The sequence below is a fragment of the Rhipicephalus microplus genome, chromosome 5 (genome assembly GCF_043290135.1).
Source record: "Rhipicephalus microplus isolate Deutch F79 chromosome 5, USDA_Rmic, whole genome shotgun sequence".
NCBI lineage: Eukaryota > Metazoa > Arthropoda > Arachnida > Ixodida > Ixodidae > Rhipicephalus > Rhipicephalus microplus.
In genome coordinates this window covers 174,048,991-174,076,763 of record NC_134704.1, presented here as the reverse complement: position 1 = coordinate 174,076,763, position 27,773 = coordinate 174,048,991, and the positions used below count along the sequence as shown (strand labels likewise).

General features: G+C 46.9%; 16 non-coding genes across 16 annotated transcripts; all 16 read left to right on the top strand.

Annotated features, from left to right (window-relative positions):
• Positions 1-4,712: 4,712 nt before the first annotated feature.
• TRNAA-AGC (transfer RNA alanine (anticodon AGC)) lies at positions 4,713-4,786 on the top strand. The gene has a single exon. It is a non-coding gene; the product is annotated as a tRNA-Ala (tRNA).
• Positions 4,787-5,051: 265 nt separating this feature from the next.
• Positions 5,052-5,125, top strand: TRNAT-AGU (transfer RNA threonine (anticodon AGU)). Its single transcript has one exon. It is a non-coding gene; the product is annotated as a tRNA-Thr (tRNA).
• A 603-nt stretch (positions 5,126-5,728) lies between these two features.
• TRNAT-AGU (transfer RNA threonine (anticodon AGU)) lies at positions 5,729-5,802 on the top strand. The gene has a single exon. It is a non-coding gene; the product is annotated as a tRNA-Thr (tRNA).
• Positions 5,803-11,684: 5,882 nt separating this feature from the next.
• Positions 11,685-11,758, top strand: TRNAA-AGC (transfer RNA alanine (anticodon AGC)). The gene has a single exon. It is a non-coding gene; the product is annotated as a tRNA-Ala (tRNA).
• Positions 11,759-12,701: 943 nt separating this feature from the next.
• TRNAT-AGU (transfer RNA threonine (anticodon AGU)) lies at positions 12,702-12,775 on the top strand. The gene has a single exon. It is a non-coding gene; the product is annotated as a tRNA-Thr (tRNA).
• Positions 12,776-12,870: 95 nt separating this feature from the next.
• On the top strand, positions 12,871-12,944 carry TRNAA-AGC (transfer RNA alanine (anticodon AGC)). Its single transcript has one exon. It is a non-coding gene; the product is annotated as a tRNA-Ala (tRNA).
• Positions 12,945-13,887: 943 nt separating this feature from the next.
• TRNAT-AGU (transfer RNA threonine (anticodon AGU)) lies at positions 13,888-13,961 on the top strand. The gene has a single exon. It is a non-coding gene; the product is annotated as a tRNA-Thr (tRNA).
• Positions 13,962-14,562: 601 nt separating this feature from the next.
• Positions 14,563-14,636, top strand: TRNAT-AGU (transfer RNA threonine (anticodon AGU)). The gene has a single exon. It is a non-coding gene; the product is annotated as a tRNA-Thr (tRNA).
• Positions 14,637-16,422: 1,786 nt separating this feature from the next.
• Positions 16,423-16,496, top strand: TRNAT-AGU (transfer RNA threonine (anticodon AGU)). The gene has a single exon. It is a non-coding gene; the product is annotated as a tRNA-Thr (tRNA).
• A 601-nt stretch (positions 16,497-17,097) lies between these two features.
• Positions 17,098-17,171, top strand: TRNAT-AGU (transfer RNA threonine (anticodon AGU)). The gene has a single exon. It is a non-coding gene; the product is annotated as a tRNA-Thr (tRNA).
• Positions 17,172-19,123: 1,952 nt separating this feature from the next.
• Positions 19,124-19,197, top strand: TRNAT-AGU (transfer RNA threonine (anticodon AGU)). The gene has a single exon. It is a non-coding gene; the product is annotated as a tRNA-Thr (tRNA).
• A 1,781-nt stretch (positions 19,198-20,978) lies between these two features.
• TRNAT-AGU (transfer RNA threonine (anticodon AGU)) lies at positions 20,979-21,052 on the top strand. Its single transcript has one exon. It is a non-coding gene; the product is annotated as a tRNA-Thr (tRNA).
• Positions 21,053-23,513: 2,461 nt separating this feature from the next.
• TRNAT-AGU (transfer RNA threonine (anticodon AGU)) lies at positions 23,514-23,587 on the top strand. The gene has a single exon. It is a non-coding gene; the product is annotated as a tRNA-Thr (tRNA).
• Positions 23,588-24,191: 604 nt separating this feature from the next.
• Positions 24,192-24,265, top strand: TRNAA-AGC (transfer RNA alanine (anticodon AGC)). Its single transcript has one exon. It is a non-coding gene; the product is annotated as a tRNA-Ala (tRNA).
• A 261-nt stretch (positions 24,266-24,526) lies between these two features.
• TRNAT-GGU (transfer RNA threonine (anticodon GGU)) lies at positions 24,527-24,600 on the top strand. Its single transcript has one exon. It is a non-coding gene; the product is annotated as a tRNA-Thr (tRNA).
• A 2,964-nt stretch (positions 24,601-27,564) lies between these two features.
• Positions 27,565-27,638, top strand: TRNAT-AGU (transfer RNA threonine (anticodon AGU)). The gene has a single exon. It is a non-coding gene; the product is annotated as a tRNA-Thr (tRNA).
• Positions 27,639-27,773: the final 135 nt, after the last annotated feature.

The window sequence follows — 27,773 nt, the reverse complement described above, 5'->3', positions numbered from 1 at the left end:
TGAAGCACCAGGTAAGCCCGACGCCGGGCTTCCATACGAAGGCGTAGGCGAAAGTAGTGAAAAGGTGGATGCAAGCAGCACCGGCGACACGTGTCTTGGCTCAGCAGACGAGACCCCCTCCGAAGCTGAACCAATGACTGGGATTGAAAGCGACAGTGGCACTGTGACGGGGAAGCGTCCCCGTGACGAAGGGAAAAAAAACAAGGGCACCACTGCTGCCTCGCCGGACGAAACACCCGCCAAAACGACTCCCGCTCGGCGGCCTACCATCCGGCCACGGCCAAACATTTCGTCGGAGCGCAAGACGGCGGAAACGCCGCCTTCGCCAACTTAAGGACTGTACTGGGACAAGGCGTTCAGGAAGGAAGTGCAGTTGTAAGGTAAGCGCCATGCCCCTGGGTTTTTCGGAGCCTTACAATGGTGCAAATAGAAAATTCAATCCGTGTGGCCACTTTAAATGTGCGTGGCCTGGCCTCACGGAGAAAACAATGTCAACTTTATCGGCTAGTAAGCGACCTCGACCTTGACATACTGGCAGTCCAAGAGACTAAAGTCCATGGCGACGATGAAACTGGGGGCATGGTGCGCCAATTCTTGCCGCGGTATTCTGTTATCGTTAGCCATGCCATAGGGACTTCTTCCGGTTGCGTTTTGTTCGTCAGACAAAGTCTGGGTGCTAAAGTAGAAGCCTCAACGTCATGTCCGTCTGGTCGGCTCATTGTTTGCGATCTTTTGTTTTCGGGATTGGAATGGCGCGTAATATGCTTGTACGCACCAACTGTCACTGACGAAAGACGCATAATTTTCGAACAACTAAAGCAGTATACCAATTGTAATAGGCTCCTAATCATTATTGGCGATTTCAACTGCGTCCTTTCAGCCAGACAAAACTAGCGAACGACATTACAGGGATGCAAGTACGGCTGTCTTAAGCGATATAGTAAGAGAACATGGTTTGGAGGATGTGGCTGAATGTCTCGGTGGTGGCCGGACTATGCAGTACACCCACTTTCAGGCAGCCAGCCATGCCCGACTAGATAGGGCGTACGTGAGTGTAGAATTGGTACCGCTTTGCAAGGCATACCGTGTTAACGCCGTTTCATTTAGTGACCACTGCTTGGTTAGCTTTCTAGTAGCTAGCACGAAAGAAACAAAAAGGGCCTTCGAGTGGCAACTATGGAAATTGAACTCGAATCTGCTGAGTGATGAAAAATTTATGGAGGAAGTAATGATGGAAGTTGAAAAAATGAAAGTTCGCAGTAAAAAGACGTTTATAGAAAAATGGGAGAACTTCAAGCAGGTCGTTAAATTGAAGGCTTTGGAACGCTCGAGCGCTATAAGCCGAGAAAAGGGAGCAGAAGAAAAGCTCATGCGCAGAAACCTGGAAAAATTGCTCCTCGAAGAATGTAGAATGCCCGGCATGTTTCTTGAAGATATTCGCGCGTTGAAAAGTAAAATTGAGCTGTTCGATGTCGAAAGATACCGCGGTGCTATGGTTCGGGCAAGAGCCTAGCGACTGATAATGGCAGAAGCACCGTCAAAAAGGGCGTTGGGCTCAGAAAAGTGGCATGCGCGTCGTAATCAGATAACAGAAATTGAACACGAGGGTGAAGTCAGCGATGTCGCAGATGTTATCGAGCGTGCTTTCTTTGAGCACTTCAATGGTGTATTCGCCGCCAGCTCAGTTGATGTCGATCGTTTTAAAAAAGATTTTTTACCGCTGATGCCAAAGCTTGACAATAATGCAAAAGAATTATTGGAGGAACCCATTTCGGAAGAGGAAGTTAACAGTGCTATTGAAAGTATGCATCCCGGGAAATCGCCTGGCCCTGATGGTCTGACTTCCGCCTTTTATAAGTGTTTCAAGTTTGAAATAACACCAGTCTTAGCTGACGTTTATAATGAGGCATTCGAGCTGAAAATATTACCCCCGTCCTTTTCATCATCTCACACTGTTCTTATACCAAAATCGGAAGACCCCGTTGCACTGCGCAAACTAAATTCTTACCGCCCAATCTGCCTCACTAAAGGAGATTACAAGATATTCATGAAAATCCTAGCTAAAAGGTTGCAAACAGTCATTACGGAGCTCGTGGGGCCGCATCAGACGTGCGGCATTAAAGGTCGAACTATCCTCACGAATATACATGCAGCCCGGAGCATCCACGAATGTCGCGACGCTATAGGTGCGCGAGTCGCAATGCTGCAAATCGATCTCGAGAAGGCTTTTGACAGGGTGCCTTATGAAATTCTGCTGTGCATCCTAGATTATGTGAATTTAGGGAAAATAATCAAAGAGGGGGTTGTCATGGCGTACCGAGACGGCTCAACGCGGCTAATCGTTAACAAGGTGGTGGGGAAGCGCATCCCAGTCAAGCGTTCGGTCCGTCAGGGTTGCCCTCTCTCACCACTATTGTTTTGTTTGTACATAGAGTCCTTTTGTTTAAGTGTCATAGAGAATGACTGTGTCCGTGGTTTTAAGCTGCACGAGGTTGAAGTCCGACTGTTGGCTTATGCGGACGATATTGCCATTTTTTGCGCGGACTCTGACAGCATAGCAGATGCTGTCAAATGGGTTACTAACTTCTGTGCTGCAAGTGGCAGCGCTGTAAACTGGGGAAAATGCCTTGGCTTTTGACACGGTGACTGGGCAGAAACCCCGGACAGTTTCGCCAGCATAAGGTTTGTTACGACACCGGTGAAATACTTGGGTGCCCCCCTCGAATGCTACAAAGACAGCGACTCGTACTGGAGGAGCCAAGTGGATAACCTGCGGGAAAGAGTGAACAAGTGGAATGGCTTGAATTGGTCTATGTTTTCTAGAGCCACAATTTGCAACATATTCTTAGTGAGTAAAATTTGGTATATCTTACAAGTCTTACATTGTTCAAGGGTAAACATCCAAAAATTTCACCGTGTGTTCGCTGTCTTTGTGTGGGAATCGTCTTGGGAAAGATCGAGTCGGACCAATTTATTTCTTCGAGTGCGAAATGGAGGACTCGGCTTGTCGCATTTGTTTTTAAGACAGGTAGTCAATCGATTTTGTTTCTTTAGAGACGTCGACAACCCATTCCTTCGCAATGTCTGTCAACTTCGCCTGGGGCAACACTTGCCTAACATGGTTGTATCAACCTGCAGCGTACCTGGTGGTGTTTATGGCTTTCTCCGCGAAGTTGTACTTTCTTGTAGGTTTCTGTCAGTGCGGTTTTCACTTGAATACTTAAGTCAAGTCCGACGAAGAAGGTTGTACAAGGACCTATGTGATGTGTTTTTACCAGTGCCTTTGTATCGGTACCTTTACAATGTAAGTCATGGCCACACTGTACTAAAGTGCGTCAAGGCGATGAAAATATTGCCAGGTGCTAAGAATTTCTTTTTTAAATTACGTACCGGTACGCTGACCGTCAAAACCTGGATGGTTGCAAAGGGGTTCTACGTTCGTTGGGGCACTCATTGCATAATATGCAGAAAGGAGGAGACAATTGAGCATGTATTCGTTGACTGCTGGGATGCTATCTTTCTTTGGGACGTGCTCCAGCGCACGATCAAAAAAGACTTCCCCATTGATGCATATGGCATCCGCTATTTGCAAATACAAAGTGACGATGGTACCCCATATGATATAATATTGCTTATGGCTCTTCATAGCATTTGGAAATCCAGGATGGCAGCCATGCACTTTGATGTAGATGCACGAGGCGCTGTGGCTTAGTTAGTTAAAGCGCCTGTCTAGTAAAAGGGAGATCATGAGTTCGAATCTCACCGGTGCCTCGAGAGTCAAGACAAACGTCTCTCAAGTTTTTTGTTTTCGAAGTTTAGTTCGAAATACTTCTGATGGTGTCACTGACTGAACAAGGCGCTGCGCAGGCGCCATGGCTTAGTTGGTTAAAGCGCATGCCTAGTAAACAGGAGATCATGAGTTCGAATCTCAACGGTGCCACGAGAGTCAAGACAAACGTCTCTCTAGATTTTTGTTTTCGAAGTTTAGTTCTAAATACTTCTGATGGTGTCACTGCCTGAACAAGACGCTGCGCAGGCGCCGTGGGTTAGTTGGTTAAAGCGCCTGTCTAGCAAACAGGAGGTCACGAGTTCGAATCTCACCGTTGCCTCAATAGTCAAGACTAACGTCTCTCTAGGTTTTTTTGTTTTCGGAGTATTGTTCGAAATACTTCTAATGGTGTCACTGCCTGAACAACACGCTGCGCAGGCGCCGTGGCTTATTTGGTTAAAGCGCCTGTCTAGTAAACAGGAGATCGTGAGTTCGAATCTCACCGGTTCCTCGAGAGTCAAGACAAACGGCTCTCTAGTTTTTTGTTTTCGAAGTTTATATCGAAATACTTCTGATGCTGTGACTGCCTGAACAAGGCGCTGCTCAGGCGCCGTGGCTTAGTTACTTAAAGCGCCTGTCTAGTAAACAGGAGATCATAGTTCGTATCTCACCGGTGCCTCGAGAGTGAAGACAAACCTCTCTCTAGTTTTTTGTTTTCGAAGTTTATTTCGAAATACTTTTGATGGTGTCACTGCCCGAACAAGGCGCTGCGCAGGCGCCGTGGCGTAGTTGGTTAGAGCGCGTGTCTAGTAAAAAGGTGAGCATGAGTTCGAATCTGACCGGTGCCACGAGATTCAAGACAAACGGCTCTCTAGTTTTTTGTTTTCGAAGTTTAGTTCTAAATACTTCTGATGGTGTCACTGCCTGAACAAGACGCTGCGCAGGCGCCGTAGCTTAGTTGGTTAAAGCGCCTGTCTAGCAAACAGGAGATCATGAGTTCGAATCTCACCGGTGCCTCGAGAGTCAAGACTAACGTCTCTCTAGTTTTTTTGTTTTCGAAGTATTGTTCGAAACACTTCTAATAATGTCACTGCCTGAACAAGACGCTGCGCAGGCGTCGTGGCATATTTGGTTAAAGCGCCTGTATAGTAAACAGGAGATCGTGAGTTCGAATCTCACCAGTGCCTCGAGAGTCAAAACAAACGCCTCTCTAGTTTTTTGTTTTCGAAGTTTATTTCGAAATACTTTTGATGGTGTCACTGCCCGAACAAGGCACTGCGCAGGCGCCGTGGCTTAGTTGGTTAAAGCGCCTGTCTAGTAAACAGGAGAGCATGAGTTCGAATCTCACCGGTGCCACGAGAGTCAAGAAAAACCTCTCTCTAGTATTTTATTTTCGAAGTTTAGTTCGAAATACTTCTGATGGTGTCACTGCCTGAACAAGACGCGGCGCGGGCGCCGTGACTTAGTTGGTTAAAGCGCCTGTCTAGTAAACAGGAGATCATGAGTTCGAATCTCACCGGTGCCTCGAGAGTCAAGGCAACCGTCTCTCTAGTTTTTTTGTTTTTGAAGTTTAGTTCAAAATACTTCTGATGGTGTCCCTGCCTGAACAAGACGCTGCGCAGGCGCCGTGGCTTAGTTGGTTAAAGCGCCTGTCTAGTAAACAGGAGATCATGAGTTCGAATCTCTCCGGTGCCTCGAGAGTCAAGGCAACTGTCTCTCTAGTTTTTTGTTTTCAAAGTTAATTTCGAAATACTTTTGATGGTGTCACTGCCGGAACAAGGCGCTGTGCAGGCGCCATGGCTTACTTGGTTAAAGCGCCTGTCTAGTAAACAGGAGATCATGAGTTCGAACCTCACCCGTGCCTCGAGAGTCAAGGCAACCGTCTCTCTAGTTTTTTGTTTTCGAAGTTTAGTTCGAAATTCTTCTGATGGTGTGACTGCCTTAACAAGACGCTGCGCAGGCACCGTGGCTTAGTTGGTTAAAGCGCCTGTCTAGTAAACAGGAGATCGTGAGTTCGAATCTCACCAGTGCCTCGAGAGTGAAGACTAACGTCTCTCTAGTTTTTTTTTGTTTTCGAAGTATAGTTCCAAATACTTCTGATGGTGTCACTGCCTGAACAAGACGCTGCGCAGGCGCCGTGGCTTCTCTAGTTAAAGCGCCTGTCTAGTAAACAGGAGATCGTGAGTTCGAATCTCACCGGTGCCTCGAGAGTCAAGACAAACCTCTCTCTAGTTTTTTTGTTTTTGAAGTATAATTTAAAATGCTTCTAATGGTGTCACTGCCTGAAGAAGATGCTGCGCAGTCACCGTGTCTTAGTTCCTTATCTCACCTGTCTAGAAAACAGGAGATAGTGAGCTCGAATCTCACCGGTACCTCAAGAGACAAGACAAATTTCTCTGTAATTTTTTGTTTTCGAAGTATAGTTCGAAATACTTCTAATGGTGTCACTGCCTCAACGAGACGCCGCGCAGGCGCCATGGCTTAGTTGGTTAAAGCGCCTGCCTAGTAAACAAGAGATCGTGAGTTCGAATCTCACCGGTGCTTCGAGAGTAAAGACAAACGTTTCTCTAGTTTTTTGTTTTCGAAGTTTAGTTCGAAATACTTCTGATGGTGTCACTGCCTGAACAAGAAGCTGCGCAGGCGCCGTGGCTTCTTTAGTTAAAGCGCCTGTCTAGTAAACAGGAGATTGTGAGTTCGAATCTCACCGATGCCTCGAGAGTCAAGACTAACGTCTCTCTAGTTTTTTTGTTTTCGAAGTATAGTTCGAAATACTTCAGATGGTGTCACTGCCTGAACAAGACGCTGCGCAGGCGCCGTGGCTTAGTTAGTTAAAGCGCCTGTCTAGTAAACAGGAGATCGTGAATTCGAATCTCACCGGTGCCTCGGGAGTCAAGACTAACGTCTCTCTAGTTTTTTGTTTTCGAAGTTTAGTTCGAAATACTTTTGATGGTGTCACTGCCTGAACAAGACGCTGCACAGGTGCCGCGGCTTAGTTGGTTAAAGCGCCTGTCTAGTAAACAGGAGATCGTGAGTTCGAATCTCACCGGTGCCTCGAGAGTCAAGACAAACATCTCTCTAGCTTTTTGTTTTCGAAGTTTAGTTCGAAATACTTCTGATGGTGTCACTGCCTGAACAAGATGGTACAGGCGCCGTGGCTTAGTCATTCCACTTCCGGCTTTCGAGCGATACGGTCGCGGAATGTTCGGCTTCGACGGAGCGGTATCAGCGGCCCGACCGGGCTGCGGTGACAGGGTTTTTGCGCCTAGCGCCGACGATTATCATGTGATTCTGCCCAATCTGCCTTCCGGACGCATCGCTGCGAATACCGTTTTCATGCATGGTGATCCGAGAGCCCGGCCTTACCGCGTCGAAGACTACAGGGACACTCTGGCCAAGCTTGGTGCGCTCGACGACGTTTTGGCGTTGGGGGCGTATCAAATGAACCACGTATGGGCTGTGACACTGACGAGTGCTGAGGCTGCTCGGAAGTTGCTCTCCGCCATCGATGTGAAGGTAAAGGATCGCACATGTTTGCTCATTGACCCAAATAACCGCGAGCTTCGCTTGAAGCTTCACTGGTTGCTGCACGGCGTGACCGACGAAGACGTGCGTGTTGCCTTGACTCCCTATGGGAAAGTGTTCGAAGTGAAACGGGAGAAGTGGCGAGCACCGGGCAACACAGAAAAGGGCTCAACGACGCGGTCTGTGGGACTAAAGCTGCACTCCGACGTCAAAGTGGATGACATTCTGCACCAGCTCAAGATCGCCGGAGAGCTGACTCTCGTTGTCGTTCCAGGCCGTGCACCGTTGTGCCTACGGTGCAAGAGTACCGGTCACATACGTCGCGACTGCCGAGTACCCCGCTGCAGTCGTTGTCGCCGCTTCGGCCACGATGACGCCGACTGCGCGAAGACATATGCCAGTGTGACCGGACCAGCGCAGGAAAGTGATGCACTGGAGCACCTCATGGACGAAGCAGACTCGGAAGAAACAGCAGGAGTTAACCCGAACTCTGCTGTGGAAGATGGGTCGTCATGCCGTCAAGAAGAGGGCGTGTGTGAAGCACCAGGTAAGCCCGACGCCGGGCTTCCATACGAAGGCGTAGGCGAAAGTAGTGAAAAGGTGGATGCAAGCAGCACCGGCGACACGTGTCTTGGCTCAGCAGACGAGACCCCCTCCGAAGCTGAACCAATGACTGGGATTGAAAGCGACAGTGGCACTGTGACGAGGAAGCGTCCCCGTGACGAAGGGAAAAAAGACAAGGGCACCACTGCTGCCTCGCCGGACGAAACACCCGCCAAAACGACTCCCGCTCGGCGGCCTACCATCCGGCCACGGCCAAACATTTCGTCGGAGCGCAAGACGGCGGAAACGCCGCCTTCGCCAACTTAAGGACTGTACTGGGACAAGGCGTTCAGCAAGGAAGTGCAGTTGTAAGGTAAGCGCCATGCCCCTGGGTTTTTCGTAGCATTACAATGGTGCAAATAGAAAATTCAATCCGTGTGGCCACTTTAAATGTGCGTGGCCTGGCCTCACGGAGAAAACAATGTCAACTTTATCGCCTAGTAAGCGACCTCGACCTTGACATACTGGCAGTCCAAGAGACTAAAGTCCATGGCGACGATGAAACTGGGGGCATGGTGCGCCAATTCTTGCCGCGGTATTCTGTTATCGTTAGCCATGCCATAGGGACTTCTTCCGCTTGCGTTTTGTTCGTCAGACAAAGTCTGGGTGCTAAAGTAGAAGCCTCAACGTCATGTCCGTCTGGTCGGCTCATTGTTTGCGATCTTTTGTTTTCGGGATTGGAATGGCGCGTAATATGCTTGTACGCACCAACTGTCACTGACGAAAGACGCATATTTTTCGAACAACTAAAGCAGTATACCAATTGTAATAGGCTCCTAATCATTATTGGCGATTTCAACTGCGTCCTTTCAGCCAGACAAAACTAGCGAACGACATTACAGGGATGCAAGTACGGCTGTCTTAAGCGATATAGTAAGAGAACATGGTTTGGAGGATGTGGCTGAATGTCTCGGTGGTGGCCGGACTATGCAGTACACCCACTTTCAGGCAGCCAGCCATGCCCGACTAGATAGGGCGTACGTGAGTGTAGAATTGGTACCGCTTTGCAAGGCATACCGTGTTAACGCCGTTTCATTTAGTGACCACTGCTTGGTTAGCTTTCTAGTAGCTAGCACGAAAGAAACAAAAAGGGCCTTCGAGTGGCAACTATGGAAATTGAATTCGAATCTGCTGAGTGATGAAAAATTTATGGAGGAAGTAATGATGGAAGTTGAAAAAATGAAAGTTCGCAGTAAAAAGACGTTAAGAGAAGAATGGGAGAACTTCAAGCAGGTCGTTAAATTAAAGGCTTTGGAACGCTCGAGCGCTATAAGCAGAGAAAAGGGAGCAGAAGAAAAGCTCATGCGCAGAAACCTGGAAAAATTGCTCCTCGAAGAATGTAGAATGCCCGGCATGTTTCTTGAAGATATTCGCGCGTTGAAAAGTAAAATTGAGCTGTTCGATGTCGAAAGATACCGCGGTGCTATGGTTCGGGCAAGAGCCTAGCGACTGATAATGGCAGAAGCACCGTCTAAAAAGGGCGTTGGGCTCAGAAAAGTAGCATGCGCGTCGTAATCAGATAACAGAAATTGAACACGAGGGTGAAGTCAGCGATGTCGCAGATGTTATCGAGCGTGCTTTCTTTGAGCACTTCAATGGTGTATTCGCCGCCAGCTCAGTTGATGTCGATCGTTTTAAAAAAGATTTTTTACCGCTGATGCCAAAGCTTGACAATAATGCAAAAGAATTATTGGAGGAACCCATTTCGGAAGAGGAAGTTAACAGTGCTATTGAAAGTATGCATCCCGGGAAATCGCCTGGCCCTGATGGTCTGACTTCCGCCTTCTATAAGTGTTTCAAGTTTGAAATAACACCAGTCTTAGCTGACGTTTATAATGAGGTATTCGAGCTGAAAATATTACCCCCGTCCTTTTCATCATCTCACACTGTTCTTATACCAAAATCGGAAGACCCCGTTGCACTGCGCAAACTAAATTCTTACCGCCCAATCTGCCTCACTAAAGGAGATTACAAGATATTCATGAAAATCCTAGCTAAAAGGTTGCAAACAGTCATTACGGAGCTCGTGGGGCCGCATCAGACGTGCGGCATTAAAGGTCGAACTATCCTCACGAATATACACGCAGCCCGGAGCATCCACGAATGTCGCGACGCTATAGGTGCGCGAGTCGCAATGCTGCAAATCGATCTCGAGAAGGCTTTTGACAGGGTGCCTCATGAAATTCTGCTGTGCATCCTAGATTATGTGAATTTAGGGAAAATAATCAAAGAGGGGGTTGTCATGGCGTACCGAGACTGCTCAACGCGGCTAATCGTTAACAAGGTGGTGGGGAAGCGCATCCCAGTCAAGCGTTCGGTCCGTCAGGGTTGCCCTCTCTCACCACTATTGTTTTGTTTGTACATAGAGTCCTTTTGTTTAAGTGTCATAGAGAATGACTGTGTCCGTGGTTTTAAGCTGCACGAGGTTGAAGTCCGACTGTTGGCTTATGCGGACGATATTGCCATTTTTTGCGCGGACTCTGACAGCATAGCAGATGCTGTCAAATGGGTTACTAACTTCTGTGCTGCAAGTGGCAGCGCTGTAAACTGGGGAAAATGCCTTGGCTTTTGACACGGTGACTGGGCAGAAACCCCAGACAGTTTCGCCAGCATAAGGTTTGTTACGACACCGGTGAAATACTTGGGTGCCCCCCTCGAATGCTACAAAGAGAGCGACTCGTACTGGAGGAGCCAAGTTGATAACCTGCGGGAAAGAGTGAACAAGTTGAATGGTTGGAATTGGTCTATGTTTTCTAAAGCCACAATTTGCAACATATTCTTAGTGAGTAAAATTTGGTATATCTTACAAGTCTTACATTGTTCAAGGGTAAACATCCAAAAATTTCACCGTGTGTTCGCTGTCTTTGTGTGGGAATCGTCTTGGGAAAGATCGAGTCGGACCAATTTATTTCTTCGAGTGCGAAATGGAGGACTCGGCTTGTCGCATTTGTTTTTAAGACAAGTAGTCAATCGATTTTGTTTCTTTAGAGACGTCGACAACCCATTCCTTCGCATTGTCTGTCAACTTCGCCTGGGGCAACACTTGCCTAACATGGTTGTATCGTACCTGGTGGTGTTTATGGCTTTCTCCGCGAAGTTGTACTTTCTTGTAGGTTTCTGTCAGTGCGGTTTTCACTTGAATACTTAAGTCAAGTCCGACGAAGAAGGTTGTACAAGGACCTATGTAATGTGTTTTTACCAGTGCCTTTGTATCGGTACCTTTACAATGTAAGCCATGGCCACACTGTACTAAAGTGCGTCAAGGCGATGAAAATATTACCAGGTGCTAAGAATTTCTTTTTTAAATTACGTACCGGTACGCTGACCGTCAAAACCTGGATGGCTGCAAAGGGGTTCTACGTTCGTTGGGGCACTCATTGCATAATATGCAGAAAGGAGGAGACAATTGAGCATGTACTCATTGACTGCTGGGATGCTATCTTTCTTTGGGACGTGCTCCAGCGCACGATCAAAAAAGACTTCCCCATTGATGCATATGGCATCCGCTATTTGCAAATACAAAGTGACGATGGTACCCCATATGATATAATAATGCTTATGGCTCTTCTTAGCATTTGGAAATCCAGGATGGCAGCCATGCGCTTTGATGTAGATGCACGAGGCGCTGTGGCTTAGTTAGTTAAAGCGCCTGTCTAGTAAAAGGGAGATCATGAGTTCGAATCTCACCGGTGCCTCGAGAGTCAAGACAAACGTCTCTCAAATTTTTTGTTTTCGAAGTTTAGTTCGAAATACTTCTGATGGTGTCACTGACTGAACAAGGCGCTGCGCCGGCGCCGTGGCTTAGTTAGATAAAGCGCCTGTCTAGCAAACAGGAGATCATGAGTTCGAATCTCACCGGTGCCTCGAGAGTCAAGACTAACGTCTCTCTAGTTTTTTTGTTTTCGGAGTATTGTTCGAAATACTTCTAATGGTGTCACTGCCTGAACAACACGCTGCGCAGGCGCCGTGGCTTATTTGGTTAAAGCGCCTGTCTAGTAAACAGGAGATCGTGAGTTTGAATCTCACTGGTGCCTCGAGAGTCAAGACAAACGGCTCTCTAGTTTTTTTGTTTTCGAAGTTTAGTTCGAAATACTTCTGATGGTGTGACTGCCTGAACAAGACGCTGCTCAGGCGCCGTGGCTTAGTTAGTTAAAGCGCCTGTCTAGTAAACAGGAGATCGTAGTTCGTATCTCACCGGTGCCTCGAGAGTCAAGACAAACCTCTCTCTAGTTTTTTGTTTTCGAAGCTTATTTCGAAATACTTTTGATGGTGTCACTGCCCGAACAAGGCGCTGCGCAGGCGCCGTGGCTTAGTTGGTTAAAGCGCGTGTCTAGTAAAAAGGTGAGCTTGAGTTCGAATCTTACCGGTGCCTCGAGAGTCAAGGCAACCGTCTCTCTAGTTTTTTGTTTTCGAAGTTTAGTTCGAAATTCTTCTGATGGTCTGACTGCCCTAACAAAACGCTGCGCAGGCGCCGTGGCTTAGTTGGTTAAAGCGCCTGCCTAGTAAACAAGAGATCGTGAGTTTGAATCTCACCGGTGCTTCGAGAGTAAAGACAAACGTCTCTCTAGTTTTTTTTGTTTTCGAAGTTTAGTTCGAACTACTTCTGATGGTGTCACTGCCTGAACAAGACGCTGCGCAGGCGCCGTAGCTTCTTTAGTTAAAGCGCCTGTCTAGTAAACAGGAGATCGTGAGTTCAAATCTCACCGGTGCCTCGAGAGTCAAGACAAACGTCTTTCTAGTTTTTTGTTTTCGAAGTTTATTTCGAAATACTTTTGATGGTGTCACTGCCCGAACAAGACGCTGCGCAGGCGCCGTGGCTTAGTTGGTTAAAGCGCCTGTCTAGTAAACAGGAGATCGTGAGTTCGAATCTCACCGGTGCCTTGAGAGTCAAGACAAACATCTCTCTAGCTTTTTGTTTTCGAAGTTTAGTTCTAAATACTTCTGATGGTGTCACTGCCTGAACAAGACGCTGCGCAGGCGCCGTGGCTTAGTTAGTTAAAGCGCCTGTCTAGCAAACAGGAGATCATGAGTTCGAATCTCACCGGTGCCTCGAGAGTCAAGACTAACGTCTCTCTAGTTTTTTTGTTTTCGGAGTATTGTTCGAAATACTTCTAATGGTGTCACTGCCTGAACAACACGCTGCGCAGGCGCCGTGGCTTATTTGGTTAAAGCGCCTGTCTAGTAAACAGGAGATCGTGAGTTTGAATCTCACTGGTGCCTCGAGAGTCAAGACAAACGGCTCTCTAGTTTTTTTGTTTTCGAAGTTTAGTTCGAAATACTTCTGATGGTGTGACTGCCTGAACAAGACGCTGCTCAGGCGCCGTGGCTTAGTTAGTTAAAGCGCCTGTCTAGTAAACAGGAGATCGTAGTTCGTATCTCACCGGTGCCTCGAGAGTCAAGACAAACCTCTCTCTAGTTTTTTGTTTTCGAAGCTTATTTCAAAATACTTTTGATGGTGTCACTGCCCGAACAAGGCGCTGCGCAAGCGCCGTGGCTTAGTTGGTTAAAGCGCGTGTCTAGTAAAAAGGTGAGCTTGAGTTCGAATCTTACCGGTGCCTCGAGAGTCAAGGCAACCGTCTCTCTAGTTTTTTTGTTTTCGAAGTTTAGTTCGAAATTCTTCTGATGGTCTGACTGCCCTAACAAAACGCTGCGCAGGCGCCGTGGCTTAGTTGGTTAAAGCGCCTGCCTAGTAAACAAGAGATCGTGAGTTTGAATCTCACCGGTGCTTCGAGAGTAAAGACAAACGTCTCTCTAGTTTTTTTGTTTTCGAAGTTTAGTTCGAACTACTTCTGATGGTGTCACTGCCTGAACAAGACGCTGCGCAGGCGCCGTAGCTTCTTTAGTTAAAGCGCCTGTCTAGTAAACAGGAGATCGTGAGTTCAAATCTCACCGGTGCCTCGAGAGTCAAGACAAACGTCTTTCTAGTTTTTTGTTTTCGAAGTTTATTTCGAAATACTTTTGATGGTGTCACTGCCCGAACAAGACGCTGCGCAGGCGCCGTGGCTTAGTTGGTTAAAGCGCCTGTCTAGTAAACAGGAGATCGTGAGTTCGAATCTCACCGGTGCCTCGAGAGTCAAGACAAACATCTCTCTAGCTTTTCGTTTTCGAAGTTTAGTTCGAAATACTTCTGATGGTGTCACTGCCTGAACAACAGGCTGCGCAGGCGCCTTGGCTTAGTTGGTTAAAGCGCCTGTCTAGTAAACAGGAGATCATGAGTTCGAATCTCACCGGTGCCTTGAGAGTCAAGACTAACGTCTCTCTAGTTTTTTGTTTTCGAAGTATAGTTCGAAATACTTCTGATGGTGTCACTGCCTGAACAAGACGCTGCAGGCGCCGTGGCTTGGTTAGTTAAAGCGCCTGTCTGGTAAACAGAAGATCGTGAGTTCTAATCTCACCGGTGCCTCGAGAGTCAAGGCAACCGTCTCTCTAGTTTTTTTGTTTTCGAAGTTTATTTCGAAATACTTTTGATGGTGTCACTGCCCGAACAAGGCGCTGCGCAGGCGCCGTGGCTTACTTGGTTAAAGCGCGTGTATAATGAAAAGGTCAGCATGAGTTCGAATCTGACCGGTGCCACGAGAGTCAAGAACAACCTCTCTCTAGGTTTTTGTTTTTGAAATTTAGTTTGAAATACTTCTGAATGTGTCACTGCCTGAACAAGACGTTGTGCGGGCGCCGTGGCTTAGTTGGTTAAAGCGCCTGTCTAGTAAACAGGAGATCATGAGTTCGAATCTCACCGGTGCCTCGAGAGTCAAGACTAACGTCTCTCTAGTTTTTTGTTTTCGAAGTTTAGTTCGAAATTCTTCTGATGGTGTCACTGCCTGAACAAGACGCTGCGTAGGCGCCGTGGCTTAGTTAGTTAAAGCGCCTGTCTAGTAAACAGAAGATCGTGAGTTCAAATCTCACCGGTGCCTCGAGAGTCAAGACAAACAGCTCTCTAGTTTTTTGTTTTCGAAGTTTAGTTCGAAATACTTCTGAAGGTGTCACTGCCTGAACAAGACACTGTGCAGGCGCCGTGGCTTAGTTGGTTAAAGCACATGCCTAGTAAACAGGAGATCATGAGTTCGAATCTCAATGGTGCCACGAGAGTCAAGACAAACGTCTCTCTAGTTTTTTGTTTTCGAAGTTTAGTTCTAAATACTTCTGATGGTGTCACTGCCTGAACAAGACGCTGCGCAGGCGCCGTGGGTTAGTTGGTTAAAGCGCCTGTCTAGCAAACAGGAGGTCACGAGTTCGAATCTCACCGTTGCCTCAATAGTCAAGACTAACGTCTCTCTAGGTTTTTTTGTTTTCGGAGTATTGTTCGAAATACTTCTAATGGTGTCACTGCCTGAACAACACGCTGCGCAGGCGCCGTGGCTTATTTGGTTAAATCGCCTGTCTAGTAAACAGGAGATCGTGAGTTCGAATCTCACCGGTTCCTCGAGAGTCAAGACAAACGGCTCTCTAGTTTTTTGTTTTCGAAGTTTATATCGAAATACTTCTGATGGTGTGACTGCCTGAACAAGGCGCTGCTCAGGCGCCGTGGCTTAGTTACTTAAAGCGCCTGTCTAGTAAACAGGAGATCATAGTTCGTATCTCACCGGTGCCTCGAGAGTCAAGACAAACCTCTCTCTAGTTTTTTGTTTTCGAAGTTTATTTCGAAATACTTTTGATGGTGTCACTGCCCGAACAAGGCGCTGCGCAGGCGCCGTGGCTTAGTTGGTTAGAGCGCGTGTCTAGTAAAAAGGTGAGCATGAGTTCGAATCTGACCGGTGCCACGAGAGTCAAGAAAAACCTCTCTCTAGTTTTTTGTTTTTGAAGTTTAGTTCGAAATACTTCTGATGGTGTCACTGCCTGAACAAGACGCTGCTCAGGCGCCGTGGCTTAGTTAGTTAAAGCGCCTGTCTAGTAAACAGGAGATCGTAGTTCGTATCTCACCGGTGCCTCGAGAGTCAAGACAAACCTCTCTCTAGTTTTTTGTTTTCGAAGCTTATTTCGAAATACTTTTGATGGTGTCACTGCCCGAACAAGGCGCTGCGCAGGCGCCGTGGCTTAGTTGGTTAAAGCGCGTGTCTAGTAAAAAGGTGAGCTTGAGTTCGAATCTTACCGGTGCCTCGAGAGTCAAGGCAACCGTCTCTCTAGTTTTTTGTTTTCGAAGTTTAGTTCGAAATTCTTCTGATGGTCTGACTGCCCTAGCAAAACGCTGCGCAGGCGCCGTGGTTTAGTTGGTTAAAGCGCCTGCCTAGTAAACAAGAGATCGTGAGTTTGAATCTCACCGGTGCTTCGAGAGTAAAGACAAACTTCCCTCTAGTTTTTTTGTTTTCGAAGTTTAGTTCGAACTACTTCTGATGGTGTCACTGCCTGAACAAGACGCTGCGCAGGCGCCGTAGCTTCTTTAGTTAAAGCGCCTGTCTAGTAAACAGGAGATCGTGAGTTCAAATCTCACCGGTGCCTCGAGAGTCAAGACAAACGTCTTTCTAGTTTTTTGTTTTCGAAGTTTATTTCGAAATACTTTTGATGGTGTCACTGCCCAAACAAGACGCTGCGCAGGCGCCGTGGCTTAGTTGGTTAAAGCGCCTGTCTAGTAAACAGGAGATCGTGAGTTCGAATCTCACCGGTGCCTCGAGAGTCAAGACAAACATCTCTCTAGCTTTTTGTTTTCGAAGTTTAGTTCGAAATACTTCTGATGGTGTCACTGCCTGAACAACAGGCTGCGCAGGCGCCTTGGCTTAGTTGGTTAAAGCGCCTGTCTAGTAAACAGGAGATCATGAGTTCGAATCTCACCGGTGCCTTGAGAGTAAAGACTAACGTCTCTCTAGTTTTTTGTTTTCGAAGTATAGTTCGAAATACTTCTGATGGTGTCACTGCCTGAACAAGACGCTGCACGCGCCGTGATTTGGTTAGTTAAAGCGCCTGTCTGGTAAACAGGAGATCGTGAGTTCTAATCTCACCGGTGCCTCGGGAGTCAAGACTGACGTCTCTCTAGTTTTTTTGTTTTCGAAGTTTATTTCGAAATACTTTTGATGGTGTCACTGCCCGAACAAGGCGCTGCGCAGGCGCCGTGGCTTAGTTGGTTAAAGCGCGTGTATAATGAAAAGGTCAGCATGAGTTCCAATCTGACCGGTGCCACGAGAGTCAAGAACAACCTCTCTCTAGGTTTTTGTTTTTGAAATTTAGTTTGAAATACTTCTGAATGTGTCACTGCCTGAACAAGACGTTGTGCGGGCGCCGTGGCTTAGTTGGTTAAAGCGCCTGTCTAGTAAACAGGAGATCATGAGTTCGAATCTCACCGGTGCCTCGAGAGTCAAGACTAACGTCTCTCTAGTTTTTTGTTTTCGAAGTTTAGTTCGAAATTCTTCTGATGGTGTCACTGCCTGAACAAGACGCTGCGCAGGCGCCGTGGCTTAGTTAGTTAAAGCGCCTGTCTAGTAAACAGAAGATCGTGAGTTCAAATCTCACCGGTGCCTCGAGAGTCAAGACAAACAGCTCTCTAGTTTTTTGTTTTCGAAGTTTAGTTCGAAATACTTCTGAAGGTGTCACTGCCTGAACAAGACACTGCGCAGGCGCCGTGGCTTAGTTGGTTAAAGCACATGCCTAGTAAACAGGAGATCATGAGTTCGAATCTCAATGGTGCCACGAGAGTCAAGACAAACGCCTCTCTGGTTTTTTGTTTTCGAAGTTTAGTTCTAAATACTTCTGATGGTGTCACTGCCTGAACAAGACGCTGCGCAGGCGCCGTGGGTTAGTTGGTTAAAGCGCCTGTCTAGCAAACAGGAGGTCACGAGTTCGAATCTCACCGTTGCCTCAATAGTCAAGACTAACGTCTCTCTAGGTTTTTTTGTTTTCGGAGTATTGTTCGAAATACCTCTAATGGTGTCACTGCCTGAACAACACGCTGCGCAGGCGCCGTGGCTTATTTGGTTAAAGCGCCTGTCTAGTAAACAGGAGATCGTGAGTTCGAATCTCACCGGTTCCTCGAGAGTCAAGACAAACGGCTCTCTAGTTTTTTGTTTTCGAAGTTTATTTCGAAATACTTTTGATGGTGTCACTGCCCGAACAAGGCGCTGCGCAGGCGCCGTGGCTTAGTTGGTTAGAGCGCGTGTCTAGTAAAAAGGTGAGCATGAGTTCGAATCTGACCGGTGCCACGAGAGTCAAGAAAAACCTCTGTCTAGTTTTTTGTTTTTGAAGTTTAGTTCGAAATACTTCTGATGGTGTCACTGCCTGAACAAGACGCTGCACAGGTGCCGTGGCTTAGTTGGTTAAAGCGCCTGTCTAGTAAACAGCAGATCGTGAGTTCGAATCTCACCGGTGCCTCGGGAGTCAAGACTGACGTCTCTCTAGTTTTTTGTTTTCGAACATTCATGACTTTTTTGCGCAAACACGTACACGGACACAAGCAAAAGAGGCAAACAACACGGGTGCCCGTGTTTGCCTCTTTTCCTTGTGTCCGTGTACGTCTTTGAGCAAAGAAGTCATGATCGAGTACCAACTCGCCCAACTTTCAGTACTTTTGTTTTTGAAGTTTAGTTCGAAATACTTCTGATGGTGTCACTGCCTGAACAAAACGCTGCGCAGGCGCCGTGGCTTAGTAAGTTAAAGCGCCTGTGTAGTAAACAGGTAATCGTGAGTTCGAATCTCACCGGTGCCTCGGGAGTCAAGACTAACGTCTCTCCAGTTTTTTGTTTTCGAAGTTTATTTCGAAATACTTTTGATGGTGTCACTGCCGAACAAGGCGCTGCACAGGTTCCGTGGCTTAGTTGGTTAAAGCGCCTGTCTAGCAAACAGGAGATCATGAGTTCGAATTTCACCGGTGCGTCGAGAGTCAAGACTAACGTCTCTCTAGTTTTTTTGTTTTCGAAGTTTATTTCGAAATACTTTTGATGGTGTCACTGCCCGAACAAGGCGCTGCGCAAGCGCCGTGGCTTAGTTGGTTAAAGCGCCTGTCTAGTAAACAGCAGATCGTGAGTTCGAATCTCACCGGTGCCTCAGGAGTCAAGACTAACGTCTCTCTAGTTTTTTGTTTTCGAAGTTTATTTCGAAATACTTTTGATGGTGTCACTGCCCGAACAAGGCGCTGCGCAGGCGCCGTGGCTTAGTTGGTTAAAGCGCGTGTATAATGAAAAGGTCAGCATGAGTTCGAATCTGACCGGTGCCACGAGAGTCAAGAACAACCTCTCTCTAGGTTTTTGTTTTTGAAATTTAGTTTGAAATACTTCTGAATGTGTCACTGCCTGAACAAGACGTTGTGCGGGCGCCGTGGCTTAGTTGGTTAAAGCGCCTGTCTAGTAAACAGGAGATCATGAGTTCGAATCTCACCGGTGCCTCGAGAGTCAAGACTAACGTCTCTCTACTTTTTTGTTTTCGAAGTATTGTTCGAAATACTTCTAATGGTGTCAATGCCTGAACAAGACGCTGCGCAGGCGCCGTGGCTTAGGAAGTTAAAGCGCCTGTCTAGTAAACAGGAAATCGTGAGTTCGAATCTCACCGGTGCCTCGGGAGTCAAGACTAACGTCTCTCCAGTTTTTTGTTTTCGAAGTTTAATTCGAAATACTTCTGATGGTGTGACTGCCTGAACAAGGCGCTGCCCAGGCGCCGTGGCTTAGTTAGTTAAAGCACCTGTCTAGTAAACAGGAGATCGTAGTTCGTATCTCACCGGTGCCTCGAGAGTCAAGACAAACCTCTCTCTAGTTTTTTGTTTTCTAAGTTTATTTCGAAATACTTCTGATTGTGTCACTGCCTGAACAAGACGCTGCGCGGGCGCCGTGGCTTAGTTGGTTAAAGCGCCTGTCTAGTAAACAGCAGAGCATGAGTTCGAATCTCACCGGTGCCACGAAAGTCAAGACAAACCTCTCTCTAGTTTTTTGTTTTCGAAGTTTATTTCGAAATACCTTTAATGGTGTCACTGCCCGAACAAGGCGCTGCGCAGGCGCCGTGGATTACTTGGTTAAAGCGCCTGTCTAGTAAACAGGAGATCATGAGTTCGAATCTCACCGGTGCCTCGAGAGTCAAGGCAACCGTCTCTCTAGTTTTTTGTTTTCGAAGTTTAGTTCGAAATTCTTCTGATGGTGTGACTGCCTTAACAAGACGCTGCGCAGGCGCCGAGGCTTAGTTGGTTGAAGCGCCTGTCTAGTAAACAGCAGATCGTGAGTTCGAATCTCACCGGTGCCTCGGGAGTCAAGACTGACGTCTCTCTAGTTTTTTGTTTTCGAACATTCATGACTTTTTTGCGCAAACACGTACACGGACACAAGCAAAAGAGGCAAACAACACGGGTGCCCGTGTTTGCCTCTTTTCCTTGTGTCCGTGTACGTCTTTGAGCAAAGAAGTCATGATCGAGTACCAACTCGCCCAACTTTCAGTACTTTTGTTTTTGAAGTTTAGTTCGAAATATTTCTGATGGTGTCACTGCCTGAACAAAACGCTGCGCAGGCACCGTGGCTTAGTAAGTTAAAGCGCCTGTGTAGTAAACAGGTAATCGTGAGTTCGAATCTCACCGGTGCCTCGGGAGTCAAGACTAACGTCTCTCCAGTTTTTTGTTTTCGAAGTTTATTTCGAAATACTTTTGATGGTGTCACTGCCCGAACAAGGCGCTGCACAGGTTCCGTGGCTTAGTTGGTTAAAGCGCCTGTCTAGCAAACAGGAGATCATGAGTTCGAATTTCACCGGTGCGTCGAGAGTCAAGACTAACGTCTCTCTAGTTTTTTTGTGTTCGAAGTTTATTTCGAAATACTTTTGATGGTGTCACTGCCCGAACAAGGCGCTGCGCAAGCGCCGTGGCTTAGTTGGTTAAAGCGCCTGTCTAGTAAACAGCAGATCGTGAGTTCGAATCTCACCGGTGCCTCAGTAGTCAAGACTAACGTCTCTCTAGTTTTTTGTTTTCGAAGTTTAGTTCGAAATACTTTTGATGGTGTCACTGCCCGAACAAGGCGCTGCACAGGTGCCGTGGCTTAGTTGGTTGAAGCGCCTGTCTAGTAAACAGGAGATCGTGAGTTCAAATTTCACCGGTGCCTCGAGAGTCAAGACAAACGACTCTCTAGTTTTTTGTTTTCGAAGTTTACTTAGAAACACTTCTGATGGTGTCACTGCCTGAACAAGACGCTGCGCAGGCGCCGTGGCTTAGTTGGTTAAAGCGCCTGTCTAGTAAACAGGAGATCGTGAGTTCGAATATCACTGGTGCCTCGAGAGTCAAGACAAACGTCTCTCTACTTTTTTGTTTTCGAAGTATTGTTCGAAATACTTCTAATGGTGTCAATGCCTGAACAAGACGCTGCGCAGGCGCCGTGGCTTAGTAAGTTAAAGCGCCTGTCTAGTAAACAGGAAATCGTGAGTTCGAATCTCACCGGTGCCTCGGGAGTCAAGACTAACGTCTCTCCAGTTTTTTGTTTTCGAAGTTTAGTTCGAAATACTTCTGATGGTGTGACTGCCTGAACAAGGCGCTGCCCAGGCGCCGTGGCTTAGTTAGTTAAAGCACCTGTCTAGTAAACAGGAGATCGTAGTTCGTATCTCACCGGTGCCTCGAGAGTCAAGACAAACCTCTCTCTAGTTTTTTGTTTTCTAAGTTTATTTCGAAATACTTCTGATTGTGTCACTGCCTGAACAAGACGCTGCGCGGCCGCCGTGGCTTAGTTGGTTAAAGCGCCTGTCTAGTAAACAGCAGAGCATGAGTTCGAATCTCACCGGTGCCACGAAAGTCAAGACAAACCTCTCTCTAGTTTTTTGTTTTCGAAGTTTATTTCGAAATACCTTTAATGATGTCACTGCCCGAACAAGGCGCTGCATAGGCGCCGTGGATTACTTGGTTAAAGCGCCTGTCTAGTAAACAGGAGATCATGAGTTCGAATCTCACCGGTGCCTCGAGAGTCAAGGCAACCGTCTCTCTAGTTTTTTGTTTTCGAAGTTTAGTTCCAAATACTTCTGATGGTGTCACTGCCTGAACAAGATGCTGCGCGGGCGCCGTGGCTTCTCTAGTTAAAGCGCCTGTCTAGTAAACAGGAGATCGTGAGTTCGAATCTCACCGGTGCCTCGAGAGTCAAGACAAACCTCTCTCAAGTTTTTTTGTTTTTGAAGTTAAATTTAAAATGCTTCTAATGGTGTCACTGCCTGAAGAAGATGCTGCGCAGTCACCGTGTCTTAGTTCGTTATCTCACCTCTCTAGGAAACAGGAGATAGTGAGCTCGAATCTCACTGGTACCTCGAGAGACGAGACAAATTTCTCTGTAGTTTTTTGTTTTCGAAGTATAGTTCGAAATACTTCTAATGGTGTCACTGCCTCAACGAGACGGTGCACAGGTGCCGTGGCTTAGTTGTTTAAAGCGCCTGTCTAGTAAACAGGAGATCGTGAGTTCGAATATCACTGGTGCCTCGAGAGTCAAGACAAACGTCTCTCTACTTTTTTGTTTTCGAAGTATTGTTCGAAATACTTCTAATGGTGTCAATGCCTGAACAAGACGCTGCGCAGGCGCCGTGGCTTAGTAAGTTAAAGCGCCTGTCTAGTAAACAGGAAATCGTGAGTTCGAATCTCACCGGTGCCTCGGGAGTCAAGACTAACGTCTCTCCAGTTTTTTGTTTTCGAAGTTTAGTTCGAAATACTTCTGATGGTGTGACTGCATGAACAAGGCGCTGCCCAGGCGCCGTGGCTTAGTTAGTTAAAGCACCTGTCTAGTAAACAGGAGATCGTAGTTCGTATCTCACCGGTGCCTCGAGAGTCAAGACAAACCTCTCTCTAGTTTTTTGTTTTCTAAGTTTATTTCGAAATACTTCTGATTGTGTCACTGCCTGAACAAGACGCTGCGCGGGCGCCGTGGCTTAGTTGGTTAAAGCGCCTGTCTAGTAAACAGCAGAGCATGAGTTCGAATCTCACCGGTGCCACGAAAGTCAAGACAAACCTCTCTCTAGTTTTTTGTTTTCGAAGTTTATTTCGAAATACTTTTAATGGTGTCACTGCCCGAACAAGGCGCTGCGCAGGCGCCGTGGATTACTTGGTTAAAGCGCCTGTCTAGTAAACAGGAGATCATGAGTTCGAATCTCACCGGTGCCTCGAGAGTCAAGGCAACCGTCTCTCTAGTTTTTTGTTTTCGAAGTTTAGTTCGAAATTCTTCTGATTGTGTGACTGCCTTAACAAGACGCTGCGCAGGCGCCGAGGCTTAGTTGGTTGAAGCGCCTGTCTAGTAAACAGGAGATCGTGAGTTCGAATCTCACCAGTGCCTCGAGAGTGAAGACTAACGTCTCTCTAATTTTTTGTTTTCGAAGTATAGTTCCAAATACTTCTGATGGTGTCACTGCCTGAACAAGATGCTGCGCGGGCGCCGTGGCTTCTCTATTTAATGCGCCTGTCTAGTAAACAGGAGATCGTGAGTTCGAATCTCACCGGTGCCTCGAGAGTCAAGACAAACCTCTCTCAAGTTTTTTTGTTTTTGAAGTTAAATTTAAAATGCTTCTAATGGTGTCACTGCCTGAAGAAGATGCTGCGCAGTCACCGTGTCTTAGTTCGTTATCTCACCTCTCTAGGAAACAGGAGATAGTGAGCTCGAATCTCACTGGTACCTCGAGAGACGAGACAAATTTCTCTGTAATTTTTTGTTTTCGAAGTATAGTTCGAAATACTTCTAATGGTGTCACTGCCTCAACGAGACGGTGCACAGGTGCCGTGGCTTAGTTGGTTAAAGCGCCTGTCTAGTAAACAGGAGATCGTGAGTTCGAATCTCACCGGTGCCTCGAGAGTCAAGACAAACATCTCTCTAGCTTTTTGTTTTCGAAGTTTAGTTCAAAATACTTCTGATGGTGTCACTGCCTAAACCAGACGCTGCGTAGGCACCGTGGCTTGGTTGGTTAAAGCGCCTGTCTAGTAAACAGGAGACCATGAGCTCGAATCTCGCCGGTGCCTCGAGAGTCAAGAGAAACGTCTCTCTAGTTTTTTTGTTTTCGAAGTTTAGTTCGAAATACTTCTGATGGTGTCACTGCCTGTACAACATGCTGCGAAGTCGCCGTGGCTTATTTGGTTAAAGCGCCTGTCTAGTAAACAGGAGATCGTGAGTTCGAATCTAACCGGTGCCTCGAGAGTCAAGACAAACGGCTTTCTAACTTTTTGTTTTCGAAGTTTAGTTCGAAATACTTTTGATGGTGTCACTGCCCGAACAAGGCGCTGCGCAGGCGCCGTGGCTTAGTCGGTTAAAGCGCGTGTCTAGTGAAAAGGTGAGCATGAGTTCGAATCTTACCGGTGCCTCGATAGTCAAGACAAACCTCTCTCTAGTTTTTTTGTTTTCGAAGTTAATTGCGAAATACTTTTGATAGTGTCACTACCCGAACAAGGCGCTGCGCAGGCACCGTGGCTTAGTTGGTTAAAGCGCCTGTCTAGCAAACAGGAGAGCATGAGTTCGAATCTCACCGGTGCCCCGAGAGTCAAGACAAACCTCTCTTTAATTTATTGTTTTCGAAGTTTATTTCGAAATACTTTTGATGTTGTCACTGCCCGAACAAGGCGCTGCGCAGGCGCCGTGGCTTAGTTGGTTAAAGCGCCTGTCTAGTAAACAGGAGATCGTTAGTTCCAATCTCACCGGTGCCTCGAGAGTCAAGACTAACGTATCTCTAGTTTTTGTTTTCGAAGTATAGTTCGAAATACTTCTGATGGTGTCACTGCCTGAACAAGACGCTGCAGGCGCCGTGGCTTAGTTAGTTAAAGCGCCTGTCTGGTAAACAGGAGATCGTGAGTTCGAATATCACTGGTGCCTCGAGAGTCAAGACAAACGTCTCTCTACTTTTTTGTTTTCGAAGTATTGTTCGAAATACTTCTAATGGTGTCAATGCCTGAACAAGACGCTGCGCAGGCGCCGTGGCTTAGTAAGTTAAAGCGCCTGTCTAGTAAACAGGAAATCGTGAGTTCGAATCTCACCGGTGCCTCGGGAGTCAAGACTAACGTCTCTCCAGTTTTTTGTTTTCGAAGTTTAGTTCGAAATACTTCTGATGGTGTGACTGCCTGAACAAGGCGCTGCCCAGGCGCCGTGGCTTAGTTAGTTAAAGCACCTGTCTAGTAAACAGGAGATCGTAGTTCGTATCTCACCGGTGCCTCGAGAGTCAAGACAAACCTCTCTCTAGTTTTTTGTTTTCTAAGTTTATTTCGAAATACTTCTGATTGTGTCACTGCCTGAACAAGACGCTGCGCGGGCGCCGTGGCTTAGTTGGTTAAAGCGCCTGTCTAGTAAACAGCAGAGCATGAGTTCGAATCTCACCGGTGCCACGAAAGTCAAGACAAACCTCTCTCTAGTTTTTTGTTTTCGAAGTTTATTTCGAAATACCTTTAATGATGTCACTGCCCGAACAAGGCGCTGCATAGGCGCCGTGGATTACTTGGTTAAAGCGCCTGTCTAGTAAACAGGAGATCATGAGTTCGAATCTCACCGGTGCCTCGAGAGTCAAGGCAACCGTCTCTCTAGTTTTTTGTTTTCGAAGTTTAGTTCCAAATACTTCTGATGGTGTCACTGCCTGAACAAGATGCTGCGCGGGCGCCGTGGCTTCTCTAGTTAAAGCGCCTGTCTAGTAAACAGGAGATCGTGAGTTCGAATCTCACCGGTGCCTCGAGAGTCAAGACAAACCTCTCTCAAGTTTTTTTGTTTTTGAAGTTAAATTTAAAATGCTTCTAATGGTGTCACTGCCTGAAGAAGATGCTGCGCAGTCACCGTGTCTTAGTTCGTTATCTCACCTCTCTAGGAAACAGGAGATAGTGAGCTCGAATCTCACTGGTACCTCGAGAGACGAGACAAATTTCTCTGTAATTTTTTGTTTTCGAAGTATAGTTCGAAATACTTCTAATGGTGTCACTGCCTCAACGAGACGGTGCACAGGTGCCGTGGCTTAGTTGTTTAAAGCGCCTGTCTAGTAAACAGGAGATCGTGAGTTCGAATATCACTGGTGCCTCGAGAGTCAAGACAAACGTCTCTCTACTTTTTTGTTTTCGAAGTATTGTTCGAAATACTTCTAATGGTGTCAATGCCTGAACAAGACGCTGCGCAGGCGCCGTGGCTTAGTAAGTTAAAGCGCCTGTCTAGTAAACAGGAAATCGTGAGTTCGAATCTCACCGGTGCCTCGGGAGTCAAGACTAACGTCTCTCCAGTTTTTTGTTTTCGAAGTTTAATTCGAAATACTTCTGATGGTGTGACTGCCTGAACAAGGCGCTGCCCAGGCGCCGTGGCTTAGTTAGTTAAAGCACCTGTCTAGTAAACAGGAGATCGTAGTTCGTATCTCACCGGTGCCTCGAGAGTCAAGACAAACCTCTCTCTAGTTTTTTGTTTTCTAAGTTTATTTCGAAATACTTCTGATTGTGTCACTGCCTGAACAAGACGCTGCGCGGGCGCCGTGGCTTAGTTGGTTAAAGCGCCTGTCTAGTAAACAGCAGAGCATGAGTTCGAATCTCACCGGTGCCACGAAAGTCAAGACAAACCTCTCTCTAGTTTTTTGTTTTCGAAGTTTATTTCGAAATACCTTTAATGGTGTCACTGCCCGAACAAGGCGCTGCGCAGGCGCCGTGGATTACTTGGTTAAAGCGCCTGTCTAGTAAACAGGAGATCATGAGTTCGAATCTCACCGGTGCCTCGAGAGTCAAGGCAACCGTCTCTCTAGTTTTTTGTTTTCGAAGTTTAGTTCGAAATTCTTCTGATGGTGTGACTGCCTTAACAAGACGCTGCGCAGGCGCCGAGGCTTAGTTGGTTGAAGCGCCTGTCTAGTAAACAGCAGATCGTGAGTTCGAATCTCACCGGTGCCTCGGGAGTCAAGACTGACGTCTCTCTAGTTTTTTGTTTTCGAACATTCATGACTTTTTTGCGCAAACACGTACACGGACACAAGCAAAAGAGGCAAACAACACGGGTGCCCGTGTTTGCCTCTTTTCCTTGTGTCCGTGTACGTCTTTGAGCAAAGAAGTCATGATCGAGTACCAACTCGCCCAACTTTCAGTACTTTTGTTTTTGAAGTTTAGTTCGAAATATTTCTGATGGTGTCACTGCCTGAACAAAACGCTGCGCAGGCACCGTGGCTTAGTAAGTTAAAGCGCCTGTGTAGTAAACAGGTAATCGTGAGTTCGAATCTCACCGGTGCCTCGGGAGTCAAGACTAACGTCTCTCCAGTTTTTTGTTTTCGAAGTTTATTTCGAAATACTTTTGATGGTGTCACTGCCCGAACAAGGCGCTGCACAGGTTCCGTGGCTTAGTTGGTTAAAGCGCCTGTCTAGCAAACAGGAGATCATGAGTTCGAATTTCACCGGTGCGTCGAGAGTCAAGACTAACGTCTCTCTAGTTTTTTTGTGTTCGAAGTTTATTTCGAAATACTTTTGATGGTGTCACTGCCCGAACAAGGCGCTGCGCAAGCGCCGTGGCTTAGTTGGTTAAAGCGCCTGTCTAGTAAACAGCAGATCGTGAGTTCGAATCTCACCGGTGCCTCAGTAGTCAAGACTAACGTCTCTCTAGTTTTTTGTTTTCGAAGTTTAGTTCGAAATACTTTTGATGGTGTCACTGCCCGAACAAGGCGCTGCACAGGTGCCGTGGCTTAGTTGGTTGAAGCGCCTGTCTAGTAAACAGGAGATCGTGAGTTCAAATTTCACCGGTGCCTCGAGAGTCAAGACAAACGACTCTCTAGTTTTTTGTTTTCGAAGTTTACTTAGAAACACTTCTGATGGTGTCACTGCCTGAACAAGACGCTGCGCAGGCGCCGTGGCTTAGTTGGTTAAAGCGCCTGTCTAGTAAACAGGAGATCGTGAGTTCGAATATCACTGGTGCCTCGAGAGTCAAGACAAACGTCTCTCTACTTTTTTGTTTTCGAAGTATTGTTCGAAATACTTCTAATGGTGTCAATGCCTGAACAAGACGCTGCGCAGGCGCCGTGGCTTAGTAAGTTAAAGCGCCTGTCTAGTAAA